Consider the following 15818-nt stretch of genomic DNA (forward strand, 5'->3'; position numbering starts at 1 on the left):
TCTCCCTACAACAGTGAGAAAATATTTTTACCATCTCCACATCTGACAGAGGTCAAATATCAAAAATATATGGAGAACTCAAGATCCTATAAATCAAAAACAAAGATTGCAATATTAAATGGGTCCTGAACTAAACAGAGAATTCTCAAAAGGGAAATTCAAATTGCTCAGAAACACTTAACAAGATTTTCTTTTTTCCTTGTCTCACTGTACATTTTTTTCCTGTAGAGTGGTTGTTTCTTGGAGTCCTGTACTTTCTTGAAGGAAAATAGAGATATAATGAATTTGGGAGAAAGTATAAGGATGGATCATGAGAGTCTTTAGTCTCAACACTCACTGCGGTTAACGACACACATTCACTCAGACATCAATAGATGGACTTTTAGTTTATTTTAAATCTGATTGTATACTAAAGAAAAAAAAAGTCTTCTACAATGCAACAATGTCCAATAGGCAGGTCTTGTAAATTAAGTGGATGAATGGATGATTTCAAGAGATTATGTTCAGAAAAGTAGTATGTGTGTCAATTCTTGGCATCATCATTAGAAGAAAAAATGAGAGTCACTATCTAATGCATACATCTTTCATTGTATCATAACAAGTGGTTTTGTACCAAAACCATAGCTGTCACTTTCAATTTAGGAAATGGTAGTTCAAGAAGATGCTTTCTCCTTTAACTTTTTAAGAGAATTTCTTTCTGGTCTTAACAAAATTATGTAGCACTTGGGGATAAAGATACACCCCAGCAAGCCTGCACTGGAGGCCAAGATGGAGAAGACCTCCACAGCAACCATGACCTTGCCCTTGGTGCTATGGTATGCAGGAAGAAAGGTGACCCAGACACTGCAGAACACCAGCATGCTGAATGTCAACAACTTGGCTTCATTGAATGTGTCAGGGAGATTCCTGGCCAAGAAAGCCACAATGAAGCTCCCTAATGCAAGGGAGCCATGGTATCCTAAGACACAATGAAATGCAATCATTGAGCCCTTGCTACATACAATGATGATGTGGCCTTGTTCACTCTTGGCATCAATTTCAATAAATGGAGGAGAAACTCCAAGCCAAATTGCACAGAGAATAATTTGGATGAGAGTGCAGATGACAATGATGAAGTTGGATGCCCTTGGAATCAGGTAGTACCTCATCCTTCTTCCGGGGATTGTGACTTTGAAAGCCAGAAGCACAGTCACTGTTTTTGCTAACACAGTAGAAACAGCCACACTGAATACTACTCCAAATGTGATTTGCTGCAGGATGCACGTAGCTGCATTGAGATGACCAATAAAGAGCAAGGGACACAGGAAACAAAAGATGAGTGAGACAAGCAAGGTGTAGCTGAGATTCCGGTTATTGGCCTTCACAAGTGGAGTGTCATGGTGTTTTATGAAGATCCCAAGAACGACAGATGTGAAGGCAGTGAGGCAGAAGGCCATTAAGGTCAGAGTCATCCCCAAGGGGTCTTCATAGGTCAGAAAGCTCACAGTTTTGTCAATGCAATGAATGTGTTCTGCATTGGCATACTGATCCTCTGGACACTTTACACACTGATCCACATCTGATGGAGGAAAAAAATATGATTAGTGAATCTTGAGCATTTTTCTTGACAAGACATTTTAATTATGTATGTTGAAATGAGCATTGGAATATCTGCACTTGTGCTGAGGAGGACATTGAAAGATAATGCTGCACAGCAATGCTTCCCATTTCACAATACTCATTCCTTATCTCTTCACGGAATAAATCCAAACAATCACTACTTTGTCTGTTAAATGTGTGTTAATGTCATCATTTGTCATGTTATAAGGAAAGATGTTTTTAGTAGAAAGACAGGAGACAGAGAATGTGGGAGAAGGGAACAGAACAAAGGAGAGAAGGAGTGGATATTTGGGCCAAGAAGAAAAATCTTTCTCTGATTAGAGTAGAAACAGTTATAACCTGTGGGAGAATGGCAATTTATAATGGTAAAAGGGTTACCCCATTTTAGGATAAAGTGTTAAATTGGATTATCATGTTAATTAGGACAGTCATGAAGGATTTTTGTTAGCTTGACCTCACATTTTGATATCTGGACAGTGATAGTCAATCTCAGGTGGAGGAAGTGGATGATTAAGGCAATAGATCTTGGTGGCTAGCTTTGAGAATGATATTGTCTTAGGTTTTATATTGCTTTGAAGAGAAATGATGACCATGGCAACTCTTTTAAAGAAAAACATTTAATTGAGTGTCTTATAGTCAGAAGTTCAGTTTATTATCATCATGTTGGGATATGGTTGTATGCAGATGGACCTGGAATTATAGAAGGGGCTTTGAATTCTGTTTTTATCCATTGGTAACAGGAAGTAAACAGACTCACTGTGTGTTTCTTAAGCATATATGAAACCTCATACTCTGCCTCCACAGTGTAACACTTCATCTAATAAGACCATATCTTCTCCAAAAAGACCAAATAACCTAATAGGATCACTCTGCATGATGTCATGGGGCCAAATTTTATTCAAGCAACCATAGTAATCTAATGGTTTATAGTAAGACAAATGGAATGTGAGAGAGGGACAGGGATTTTTAGAGATATACCTGCCATGCTTGGGATGGCTACAGTCCTTTCAGAATCACTACATGTAAAGTATCAAAAGAGATGGTGAATATGAGGTCAGTTGGGTTTATATGGTGTAAGTAGGAGGGGAAAATGAGAAAGGAAGGTTATATAAATATAATTTTGATATTGGAAAATGCAAACATAATGAAATAAATTAAATAAGTTTGCCCTTAGCTGTGTCCTCATCTGATAGTAAGGATGCTGTACTCCTCGGTATTGCACATAACAAGCAGCAACATGGCAGTTCGCTTGAGTGGCAAGCAGTTGAAGAGACCTGCCTCCAGGCTGCATCCCCACTCCTGGTGTGAAACAATGGTTTGTATTCTGTCAATTATATTTTAAATAAATGCTGATTGGCCAGTAGCCAGGCAGGAAATATAGGTGGGACAACCATACAGGAAGTAAAGGAAGATCAATGAGAATAGGAGAATTCTAGGAAGAAAAAAGTCCATTCCTCTGCAGTCCTGGCCCAGCCACAGGCAGCAAGCAGGTGCCTGAATATTTTCTCCATGGCCAGTAATCCCATGTAACCTTAGAAGACTACATAGGTACAAGTGCAAATCAGCAGTTGAAAATCATGCATAGACATGAGCCGTACTAGATGGAAGCACAGACTACTTAAACACTGCCATGACCCACACCTGTTAGAAAAACAGATGAGTAAATGCCAGCACAAGAATACATTCAACATGTGAAAGAGCAATGTGGGGCTGATAGTGATCCTACAAAAGTAAGACCTGAGCATTCCAATACAGCTGAAACACAAGAAAACAGTCTTTATAATAACTTAAGGAAAATGGTAGTGGCTCTTAAAGAGGAAATAAAAAATTCCCTTAAGAAATCAAAAAAAGGACAAAGAAAGTATTGGAAGAAATCAATAAATCCCTTAAAGAAAGAAAGAAAGCAAAGAACAAGCAGTCAAATACGTAAAGGAAATAGTTAAAGACTTGAAAATTGAAATAGAAACTATATACAAAACATAAACTGATGGAATTCAGGAAATGAAAAATATGGCTAAGTGAACAGGAACTACTGATTCAATCATTATGGACAGAATACAAGAGATGGAAGAGACAATCACAGATGTTAAAGATACAATGGAGGAAATAGATTCATAAGTTAAAGGAAATGTTAAATCCAAACAATTCCAATCATAATATATCCAGGAAATCTGTGGCACAATGAAAAGACAAATCCTAAGGATAATCAGGGTAGAAGGAGAAGAATCTCAGCTCAGAGACACAGAAAATATATTTAACAAAATCAAAACAAAATCCCAAAGAAGGACATGTGTATGAAAGCACAAGAAGCTTACATAATACCAAATAGGCTAGACCAAAACCAGTCCCTCACCCCATAATAATCAAACACTAAGCAAACAGTATAAGGAACTAATTTTTTCTGACTTAAATAAGTTTTTTAAAAAAAGAAAATGTAGTTATGGAGATAAAGCTGCCTCTTTATCCTACAACCATGAAGAAAGAATTTTAAGAGCTGCAGATGAAAAAGGCCAATAAACATATAAAAGCAGATCTATCAGAATAACACCTGACTTCTCAAAGGAGACCCTACAAGCTAGAAAGTCCTGGACTGATATTTTACAGACAATAAGGGGCCACAGATGCTAGCACAGAATATTATGCCCAGAAAAACACTCAATCACTGTAGACAAGAAAAGCAATGTATTTCAAGACAAAACGAGATTTAAACAATACCCATACATAAACTAAGCAACACAGAAATGCTATAAGAAAAATTCCAACCCATGTAAGTTTGCTAAATCCATGAAAACACAGGTAATAAATAACTCACAACAGCAACACTCAAAAGAAGGGAAACTCAAACACTAACACCACCAAGGCCAAAAAACCCGCCAAGAATTAATAATTTCTGATCATTAACATTTTATAGTATCAATGAATTCAATTTCCCAATACAAAGAGATAGGCGAACAGAATGGATTTGAAACCAGAATCTATCCTTCTGTGGGTTACAAGAAACACACCTCAACCTCAAAGACAGACATTACCTCAGAGTAAAAGGTTGGGAACAAAATTTCCAACCATCCTATTTCCCCTTTGCCCCATGCCATCTCACCCGCAAGGATGAGAAACATGAGAAGGGGAGGATGGGAGGAGCTCGGGGGACTGGGATGGTTGGGATATAGGAAGGGAGGATACGGGAGCAGCGAAGTATATATCCTATCTAAGGGAGCCATCTTAGGGTTGGCAAGAGACTTGACTCTTGAGGGGTTCGCAGGTGTCCAGGAATATGTTCCCAGCTGGTACCTTGGGCAACTAAGGAGAGGGAACCTGAAATGACCCTATCCTATACTGATGAATATCTTGCATATCACCTTAGAACCTTCATCTGGCGATGGATCGAGGTAGAGACAGAGTCTCAATTTGGAGCAACGGTCTGAGCTCTTAAGGTCCAAATGAGGAGCAGAAGGAGGGAGAAGATGAGCAAGGAAATCAGGACCACGAGGGATGCACCCACCCACTGTGACAGTGGAACTGATCTATTGGGAGCCCACCAAGGCCAGCTGGTCTGGGACTGAATAAGCATGGGTTGATTCTGGACTCTCTGAGCATGGCGGACAATGAAGGCAGATGAGAAGCCAAGGACAATGGCACTAGGCTTCGATCCTAATACATGAACTGGCTTTGTGGGAGCTTAGCCTGTTTAGACGCTCACCTTCCTGGACGTAGATAGAAGACCTTCGTCTTCCCGCAGGGCAGAGAATTTGGACTGCTCTTCAGTATCGAGAGGGAGGGGGAATGGTGTGGGGGGAGGAGAAGAGGAGTGGGGATAGGGGGAGGGGAGTGGGGGGAGGGGGCAATATTTGGGAGGAGGGGAGGGAGATGGGAAACGGGGAGCAGGTGGAAATTTTAATTAAAAAAGAATAAAAAATAAATAAAAAGGAAAAAAAATTTCCAACCAAATGAATCTAAGATCATGACAGGGAAACCCACAGAAATAGCTGACCTGAGCTCGAGGGAGTTCATGGAATCTGTACCAACACCTAGGGAGCTAGCATAGGACTCTCCTGGCACTCTGCATGTCTAACAGTTGTGTAGGCTGGTCTGTTTACGGGATTCCTAGCAGTGGAGCCAGGGTCTATTCATGCACATGAACTGGCCTTTGGAACACATTCCCTGTAGTGGGATGGATTGTCCAATAAAAAAGGAAGGGTCTAGTTTCTGCCTTAACTTGGCATGCCAGGCTTTGTTGGCTTCCATGGAAGGCCTTATTCTTTCTGAATGGAGAGAGGAGTGGATGTGGGGGAAAGACGGGTATGAAAAAAGAAGAGGAAGGAGAAACTATGGTTGGTGTATGAAATAAATAAATGAAAAAACGTCCACCATCCTATGAGCTTACTTAAAACAAGCTAGCAAATAAATAACAATGAAAACAAATGTAGAAAAGGAGCAGTAAGTCTATCACTGAAGGTAGAAACCTCTCTACATATTTAGCATTAAAAAGCCCTACATCTTGATGCCATCCATTTGTGAACAGATAAGTTCATTCCTTCTTCCTTTTCTGTGAGATACAGACCCACAGTTTACTCAAGGGGTAAAAATAGATATAGATATAGCACCATATAGGACAATAACAGGAGAATACTCAAGTAAGGGTGATAGCACAGTCAATGCCATTTAGTCTTATAAATTTTTTTCATTTAAAGCCAATGCATTAGATGCTGTTTATTACTTTGGTGTATCTTGTATGACTGAGTGCATAGAGGCCAGATGGTTTGGGAGGTCCTTCTGTTGTGTGTTGCTTTTATTGGATAATGAATGAAGGACTGCTTTGGGCCTGCACAGAGAATAGAGGTAAGCAGGCAAAGTTAGGCAGAATGCTGGGAGAAAGGAAGTAGAAGGAGAGAGAAGCAATGGAGCTGCTGCTAGGGACAGATGGTTGAAAACTTTACCCAGTAAGCCACTGTCATATAAATATGGCTTTATATTTATAATAATAGTATTTATGTTCTACATACAAATAGAAATAGGTTAAATTATTATGTAAGAGTCACTCAATTAGAAGCTAAACATAATGGGCCAAATAGTGATTGAATGAATATAGTTTCTGTGTGATTATTTCGAGTTGGGCAGTTGGGATGAACGTGCAGCCTCCCCCGACAGTCTGAAGACAATCTCTAGGAGTTCGTTACCTCTATTTATTACATGGGTGCTGTGGATGAACTCATTATTAGATGTAGTAGCAAGGGAATTAATTACTTTACCATATTATTGGCCATTAATATGCTTTAAAGACTTTTATTGTATTACATGGGGTGAGAACCATAGAGAAAAACAATATGTCTGTCATCTGTATATACCCAACACTAAACAAATATCATTTGACTAATAAGAGCTTGTACATAACAACAGCATTCAGATAATTGTGACTAAGGTACTTTCATACCAAACTGTTTTAATATGATATTTGTGACATTATTAAATGGGTGCTATACATAAAAATATTGAATGTAGGACTACTCATATGTTCTATATCATGAGTCGGTACTTATCAATATTCCATAGAGTTCAAATCACATTGATCCTTTGAAAAGTGGGTCTCTGGATATTATTTAAAGTCTTCTGTCTCATATTTAACTGTTTCTGATTTAACTGTACAAGTAATTATTCCTGTTTTCATTAACCATACAGAGAACTTGAAATTGGTTCCTAACATCCAAATAACAGAGTTCTGTAGTGAGAGGCTGTTAGAAGGACCTCCCACACCAGAGCTTAGTGGATCTGATATCCTATTCTGATCCTCATTGATTCTTCAACCTACATGGTGCTTATAAGTGTCAGTAGGAACACACACACACATGCAATTAGATTATACAACCACTAGGAAAGACCTTGTTCAGATTTCTTTTACACTGCAGTTTGAATATCAAAACTGTTTCTTTGAGAAACTGACATATGCCATGAATTTTCAGTGAATCAAAGATCTATGTCATAGCAAACAGTGTGACTTAAAAGGAACATTGGTATTGATCACATTCCAATAAATCTAACTTAGGAAAGGGGTATATTCTATCTGTGTAGCAGCTTTTAGACCCTTTGATCATCCGTGTCTATGTTAGAGAGGATGATCAATGTGAAGGGTTTATCTTGGCAGTAAATACTCACTTGTCTCATTAGAAATTTCATTTTCTGGGCAGGGACTGCAATCAAAACAGCAGGCTGCCATTCCCTCCTGCCAGAACTTTCTGAATCCAGGACCACAATCAGCACTGCACACAGAGGGCGGCATCTGAGGAATATTAGACACATGCTGATATCAGGAGACCTGACTGTTCATTCCATAACTACTTTAAATATCTTCAATAAAATATCAATACGTTTATTTTATATACACCAAAGAGTGACCATATCTCACTTAGCATATTATAGAATGCCAATTTATGTAAGGTGTAGAAACAATTTAATATAAAATTGATAGCGTTACATTGCTGGAAATTTAGGAAGAAGATTGAGTTGTTCACTCTGGACAAATAAACATGACAGAGCATGCAAAGGGTTTTTTTTCTAATTAATTTTTGCAACCTGACACAAAGTACATTTAAAATATAGAGGGAACCTTAACCAAAAAAATCATTCCATTGGATTAACCTGTCATCATAACAGCAAAACATTTTACTCATTGGTATTTGATGTAGGAGTGCTCAGTCCACTGTGGGCAGTGCTGTCCCCTAGGCAGGCTGTATGAGAAATCAAACAGAAGAAGCCAGTAAGAGGTATTCCTTCAGGATCTGTACTTTAGTTGCAGTCTTCAGATTCCTGCCCTGTCTTCCCTCAACTATAACCCATGAGTCAAACCAACCTCCCCTTCTCACTTTGCTTATGGTCTGTTTAATCACAGCAATAGCATAGCAAGCTAGGATGAATGGAGAAATCAAATCTGAGTTAGCACACATGAACTCCACTAAAATCACCCTGCAAAGCATGACATAGTGTAAAAAAATAGATGAATAGGCAGAGCCTGGCGCATTTCTAGTGATGAAGTGCTGAGCTGATGTGCACTGAGCTGGAAGGGGGGGCGTTTCCTGGGAATAAAGTCCTGATACAGGCTGCAGACACTGCAGAACACAGATAAAAATTAAATAACTTGAGGTTAATTGAATGATTTCTTAAAGTTTAAAATAAAATATCTTCATATCATTAAAAACCTTGATAGGGATCTTTAAGCTGCTTCAGATAGCTGCTAATACTGCAGCCTCACATTGCATGTTCTGTTCAGTGCTGACTTCAGTCTTGAAACTGCAGTGTCTCCTAAGCACAGGCTCTTTCATATTCTCCACAATTTGGTTAAGAACAAATCTTCCTTTGTTTTCTGCCTCCTTGAAAGCGGGTTTCACAGTATAGTGGTGGTAGACCTTCCTCACTCCTTCTATAGACTAGGCTGACTTAGATCCCACAAGGATATGCCTCGTCTGCATATTCAGCTCCTGAATCTGGGGTTAAACATGTATGCTACCAGTGGACATATTTCTTCTCTTCTTTTCTGTTTTTCATGGTTGCAATTTCCTTTTATTCTTACTAAGATATTAAGGACTATTTTTTAATGAGAGTGGAGAAGATGTATAATCTTTTCTACTTTTTGCCCGTGTATTTTGAAGTGTGATCTCTATATGCATCTTTAGCTGGCTTGAACTTGCTATGTAGGCCAGACTTGCCATAAAAAGACAGGGCTCTGATTGTCTCTGCCTCCCAAAAGTTTAGATTAATATATGTACCTCAACATACAACTGACCTCACTTAGGATTTTAATGGAAATTCTTGAGTTTCTCTTCATGTAGGACAATGTTGTCAAATGCTTTGCCACAGAAATCATTTTTAAAGTGATCAGGCTGGAAAATATTAATTAATCAAAAGAAAACCTGATTTAGGCAAGATGTGATCTTTCTTTTGTGTCTGTTTTTTTATTTTAACTCTGAATGAATGCTGAAATTGTTATGTGCAATTTCTGCACATATTTGGATGATCCTCTAGTTGTTCCATGAGTCTATATATGTGCCACATTACATCTTCATATGTTGAACCAAACTTGTGTCTCTGAAATGCAGTCATCTTTACCAGAGGAGCAGATATTTCTGTTGTCTTGTTGAAGTTTTGTGCTTTTTTTTGTTTCATTTTCTTTTTTCAGAATGAGGTTGGATATTTGTTTAGTGGGTTATGGAAGGGTTATTGCCAATCTTGATGTTTTATGTATTTTGACTAGAGAATGGGAAGACTAACAGTAAATTGGTATTGAAAATTATTAACTAATTGTTATTGCTCATTGTTGTTATTGCAATATTTGATACTTTTAATAGTTGTTTATCTGTGTGGTGTTCTAGTGCTGTCTTTATATACTTTGATCACTTGTATTTATCTTATTTTTGAGGTTCTATTAGTTCTTCAGGCGTCGTCCATAATAGTGTTAGAATGATTGTGAATTCTAATAATTTATGTTCATCATTGAATTTTGCTCTATCTCTGTATTAGTTACGGTTTTTAGGAGTAACAAACTTACAGAACAAAACTGTCTCTGTTTCTGTCTCTATCTCTGGCTCTCTCCTCTATATATACACATATGCAATTTATTAGAATATGTTGTGATCTAGCTAAGCCAATAATTGTTGGATATGAATAGAAAGTTCAAGAATCCAACAACTTCTCAGTCCATGAGGCTTAATGCCTCAGCTGATCTCCATTATACACTGGAATCCCAAAAAATACCCTTAGTGCCAATGAAACAATGAACTTGGGAACAAGTACACACAGAGCAAAGGTTTTCTTTTTTTATTTCCTTATATGTGATTCCAGCAAAGGGTGTATCCAAGATAAGAGGTGGATTTTCCTAAATGAAATAAGCTGGATAAAGTTGTGTCTTCCCAACTGAAAATCCAGATAAAAAACTACTTTCCACGCTTAAAAGATCTCAATTAATAGCAGGTTCTCTCTCTCTCTATCTATCTATCTATCTATCTATCTATCTATCTATCTATCTATCTATCTCCTTTGGCCTTCCTTTCTATATAGCATACTTCTTTTCCTTTATTTTTTGTTTTGTTTTTAAACTACAAGATTTATCTTTCATCCTGGCTGTCCTGGATCTCACTGTGGAGACCAGGTTGTCCCCCAACTCAGAGATCCACCTGCCTGTGCCTCAAGAGTTCTGTGATTAAAGGCATGCACCACCCCTCCTCTTTGTAAGGTGTTTATTTCCTATCTCAAAGATAAGATATGCATAAGAAGTGGATCATCCCACTTCACATTAAGCAAAAATCCCTTTCAGTTTTGCTCTGCATATTTGGGTTTCATTGAATTCTAAATATTGTCAACTTGATACTCAAGAGGAGGCAACACAGTCTCCTTCATTAATGAAAAATAATTTTGTTGGGTATAGTATTTGGGGTTTGGCAGTTATGAATCTAACCGCTTCGATTCTATTACTGATACTGTCCCGTTTTCAGAGAGTTCATGAAGGAATCTACTGGAATCCAGGTGGGGAATTTCTACAAAATGCACTTCTTTCCTGAAGCCTTCAACTTCTCTTTGTCCTGTTATTTTGAATTCAAAGTAAACTATATCAGGGGAAGGTTCTCTTCTGATATTATGTGTTTTGTATTTAAATGCCTCCTGTTTCTAGATAGCCACATGTCCCACTGTATTCTGGGGAGTCACTGTTACATACTATTGGATGTACTGTGGATGCTTATGGTGTATCCTTCTTCTCTTCTGGCAATAGGTTAAAAATCGGATCCTTGAATTTTATCCTCTTGGTCTCACACATCTATTATCTTTTCTTCTTTTTATCTTCATCTTCGTTTCAGATCTATTTTCAGCCTGGTCTTGGAGTCTTGCCACCCTGTCTTCATCTTGAAGTATTCTGTTAGTGAGACTTTTCACTGATATTTCTAAATGATTTCATTTGTCTTTCCTTTCCATCTTTTAATTTGAATTTTTTCATTATTTTGTACCTTTTGGGATGTATCTGTCACATGCTCACACAGTTCCATATTGTGTGCAAGTTTTTGTGAAATCCTTGCTTTCTTCTGGAGGTTGTTTGACTTTCAAGGTCATCTTTGAATTCTTTGTTCAGTACATCATGAACACAGTCTTGTTTAAACTTCTGACTCTAATATTTGTTGCATGGATGTCTTCATAGTTTCTTCACTTGTTTGTGTATTGAAATTTGCATATCTAGAAGTATAGATTGCATTGTTTGTAATCCTCTGGATTTCTGCAGTGGATCTTTTCATAATGCTCAAGGGAGGCTAGCTTATAACACATGTGAAATTCCATTACTGCTCTGTGGATGGACCTGTAGTTCAGTAGTTAAACCTTCAGATCAAATGTCCTTTTCCCTGAGAATGACTCCTCATCACTCTGAGAAAGGATAGTAACTGTAGATCTCATACTGCCTGGGCAACCTGAGATATAACTTCAGATACAGCTTGAAGTCTCTCTTGAAGTCAACTCCTTTAAAATTCTAGCCACTTTGTAGTTTGGGAGTTTGAATAAGATATCTTAAAATCACCTTCATGAGAATTCTTATCGATAATATACATAAAACCCATAGTGGAATACATCATTTATAAATTTTCAAAAGCAAATTTCTTTACTATCAATACCTCCACACAAAGAGATAAGGAAACTAGATACATGCTTGTTTGTTTTGGGTGAACTATGAAAGAATTCATGGACTCAAGCAATGTTCCTCTAGTGAGAAATTTCTTTTACAGTGTAAGCTTCAGTGCTAGAGACATGGCTCAGCTGTCAATAACAATTGCTCTTCATGAGCAGATGCAGATTCATTTGTAGTTCACCCTGTGTAGAACCAAGTTGTCTCCGGTTTTGTGGAAATCAAAATCATTGTTCTGACATGCATATGCACCACACATTCCAGTACTGCAAAGAAACATGCTGAAAAACACTCATACCAACAGAAAACAAAAAGGCAGAAAGATAAAACAAGATTGCAATTCACAAGGTTTCTAAATGGGTCAAAAAATGTTATGTCAATGCATGCCTAAAGATATTGGCAATTTAGAACCTGTTCGCAAAAATACTTAAAGAAAAATATATAATAAAAATGAATGATTGGCATATGTTTAGTTTACTCATCCCTTACAATTAGCCTCAGTCTTTCAGCATCTGTGTCAGAGGTGCAGCAGAAAAGAGGAAAACCACTTTGCAGTTATCAGAATGGGACCAAGAGAGTATTTCTCAATCGCAGGAAATAAGATTAAATAGTGGTAACCACCAGTTTGCTATTTATTTTAAAAGCTTGAAACATGTTCTGGTATGATAAAAATCACAGTATGCATGTATGAAATCCTGAAACAATTCATATGATGTCACATCAAACAAGTAAAAAGAAGAAACATTTTGTAGGAGGCTAAAAAATGGCTCCTAATGTGACAACCTACTTTTACTAAGTTACATGGAAACACAAGTGGATCCACGTGACAGTGTTACTGCTGTGTAATGTAAATCAGCACATCAGGTCAGACCTACCTGTCTACTTCCTGTGGCCCACTCTAGAATGTCTTCAGATATTTGGAGCTGTTGGCCATGTGGAAAATGTGGGCTAAACATTCCTATCTTCACCTTCAGTCCAAGACCATTTGGGAAATTCCAAATCTGGAAAATGTCATACTCTGGCTGCAGTTTTTCTTTCTGGTACATATTCACTCTGTCCCCAACTGGATTAGTGAAGTGGGTCTTCCTAAGTAAGGAGTACATCTGAAAGACAGGCAGCAGTCTTTAGTGAGTGTGCCCTTCCTTGAAGTCAGAAAATATATTCTGATTTCATCTTTAATGCAACTTTCTTGAATGTCCCCAGGTGAGAAACTTCAATGAAAGCAAGTAGGTAAATAGAAATATAATAACAGTCCTAGAGTTTTATTTTTTTCAGAGGAACTACCAAACATAAGCACAGTCATACATGAAGACATAAATTGTAAGTATTAAATGTTCATAAACACAAGCATACACAGACTCATATTCATACATAGATACATACATAATACAGGCACATACTATTTACACATACATACACCTGAACACAAGAAAGGATATGAACATAGAGACATACAGAGACAGACTTATGCACTCAGACACAGAGAAAGAGAAGCCCACAAAATCATACACAAGCCTATAAACATGCTCACAAATTTGTGGATAAATATGCACAAGGAGACATACACAGATATAAACAGCCATGCAGGGAGACATTGACACAGACAAATTTATCCTCAAATGCAAAGACAGATACACATACAGAAGAGCAGAAACACAGATATGCATATGTACAACACATTCACCAAATACACCCATACACAGTAACACAAATATGCATAAGTACAAGCACAACCACAAAAACAGACAAATCCCACACATGGACACTTGTAGACACATGCACTAAAAAATACACATAGGGAGAGACACACAGAAACACACCCATAGAGAAAGACATTGACCAAAAAAAACAATTTATTCTCACTTATAAAGACAGGCTGATATGCAGATAGCTAGAAACACATATTTAACATCCAAACAACATAACCAGAAGAACAGAGAAACCCACAATCATCCACCCATACACTATAAGAACCATCCATTCACACACACGTGAGTTTTCCAAGCCCCGAGTTGGGGCAGATTCAGTTTAGAACACCTGTGCAAATGATCCCCTACACTGATTACCACATATCTGACAATTAAGGAAGAAAATCTCATCATTTTATCATGGAGATGATTAACGAAGAAGACTCCTATGTTTCCAGTATTACAACAGGGATGATGATATTCAGGTGCTCTATAGAAGAATCACTGATTATCATTGAGAAATTTTGTCTCCCACCCCACAATGTTTGCATTTGAGATTTTCCAAACCTCTAAATTTACTTCCTCAAGAGGAAAAATGTTCAAAAATCTTTTTATTTGGGGAAATATATCCTAACCCACTAGAATGGGACAGCTGAGACTCTAATAAAGACTGATATAGAAAACACTGAGTATCATCAAATAGAAATATCACCTTCAAACAGTTAGGCAAGTGTACTTCCTGATTGCCTATTGGCTGAAGTAGCATCTCATGGTAGACATGGGCCACAGTATACACAGCATTGTATATGTTATAAAGGTCATCACTAAAAGCCATGTCGAATGTCTGTGCAATGAGCCATTCCAATGAGCTGTTGGATGAGCAGTTCCTCAGTGTCTGACGCATAGAAACCGAGACTCCACAGTTAAAGTTCATCCACTCCAGCCCTGCCAGGTATTCATCTGAGTATTTGAGAGGGTTCTTTGACTGGATAAAATTTTTAAAACCAGAAATCTCAGCATGGTGGTGTGCAAATGCCAGAGTCCCATGGAACCGTTCAGGCAAGGAGTCACTCTTACTTGTAGTGACATCGAACTGTGAGGTGGTGACCCAGATTCTCTGTAAACCTCGAGATGTCCACATTCTAAAGCTGACAGAGAGAGTACTATCTGTTTCACCATAAATGATAACAACACTTGATGATGATGTCAAGATTTGATTATAATACACTTCAGCTCTTAACATGTACAAATGAATGTTGAGAGGAATCATGTTCACAAAGGCAAAGCAGAGTATATATTTTTCCATCTCTGTTCTCAAATATGAGAAAAATTGGATACTCTGATCATTGTCTGAGATGGTCAGTCCAACCCAGTTCCAGCTGAAGTGAAGTATGAGGGAGACCATGGCCAGGGGTAGAGATGTGTCCTCAGGGGCCATTTGATACAGAAAAGGAAATTGTACATGATCACTCAGGGTAGGATGGAAGGGTCCATAGGTAAGCTGAAGGAACTAGGAAACAGAGCAGCATGAGGTAGCATGCACTCTTTAGGACTTGTTCAACACACTTCTCTGCAAAGAGTTCTAAAACAACCTCTTTTTGTTACTTCTTCTCTCATCTAAATTATAAAATGTAAATACAGAAGTCCCCTAAAGTCTCTGAATAGTACCCAAGGACTACACACTTTGAAATAAGTGTAGGCCAGTCTCCTTCTCACATTTTTCGTAGCCCCTGAGAATGGCAACAAGGGAGACAGGGTTTCTTGCAAACTCACACCACACAAAAGCTTACCTGCTGAGGAATGAAGCTGTCCATGTCTTTCCCAACCATAGAAGATACTACCGAGTTTGGTCCTGAAATCATAACTATACAGGTCTTCAATTT

At 37.9% G+C, this 15818-nt stretch overlaps 1 pseudogene; it reads right to left on the bottom strand.

The window, feature by feature from the left end:
• Window positions 1–653: 653 nt before the first annotated feature.
• Window positions 654–15439, bottom strand: LOC130884057 (vomeronasal type-2 receptor 116-like; annotated as a pseudogene).
• Window positions 15440–15818: the final 379 nt, after the last annotated feature.

The sequence above is a fragment of the Chionomys nivalis genome, chromosome 11 (assembly GCF_950005125.1).
Source record: "Chionomys nivalis chromosome 11, mChiNiv1.1, whole genome shotgun sequence".
NCBI lineage: Eukaryota > Metazoa > Chordata > Mammalia > Rodentia > Cricetidae > Chionomys > Chionomys nivalis.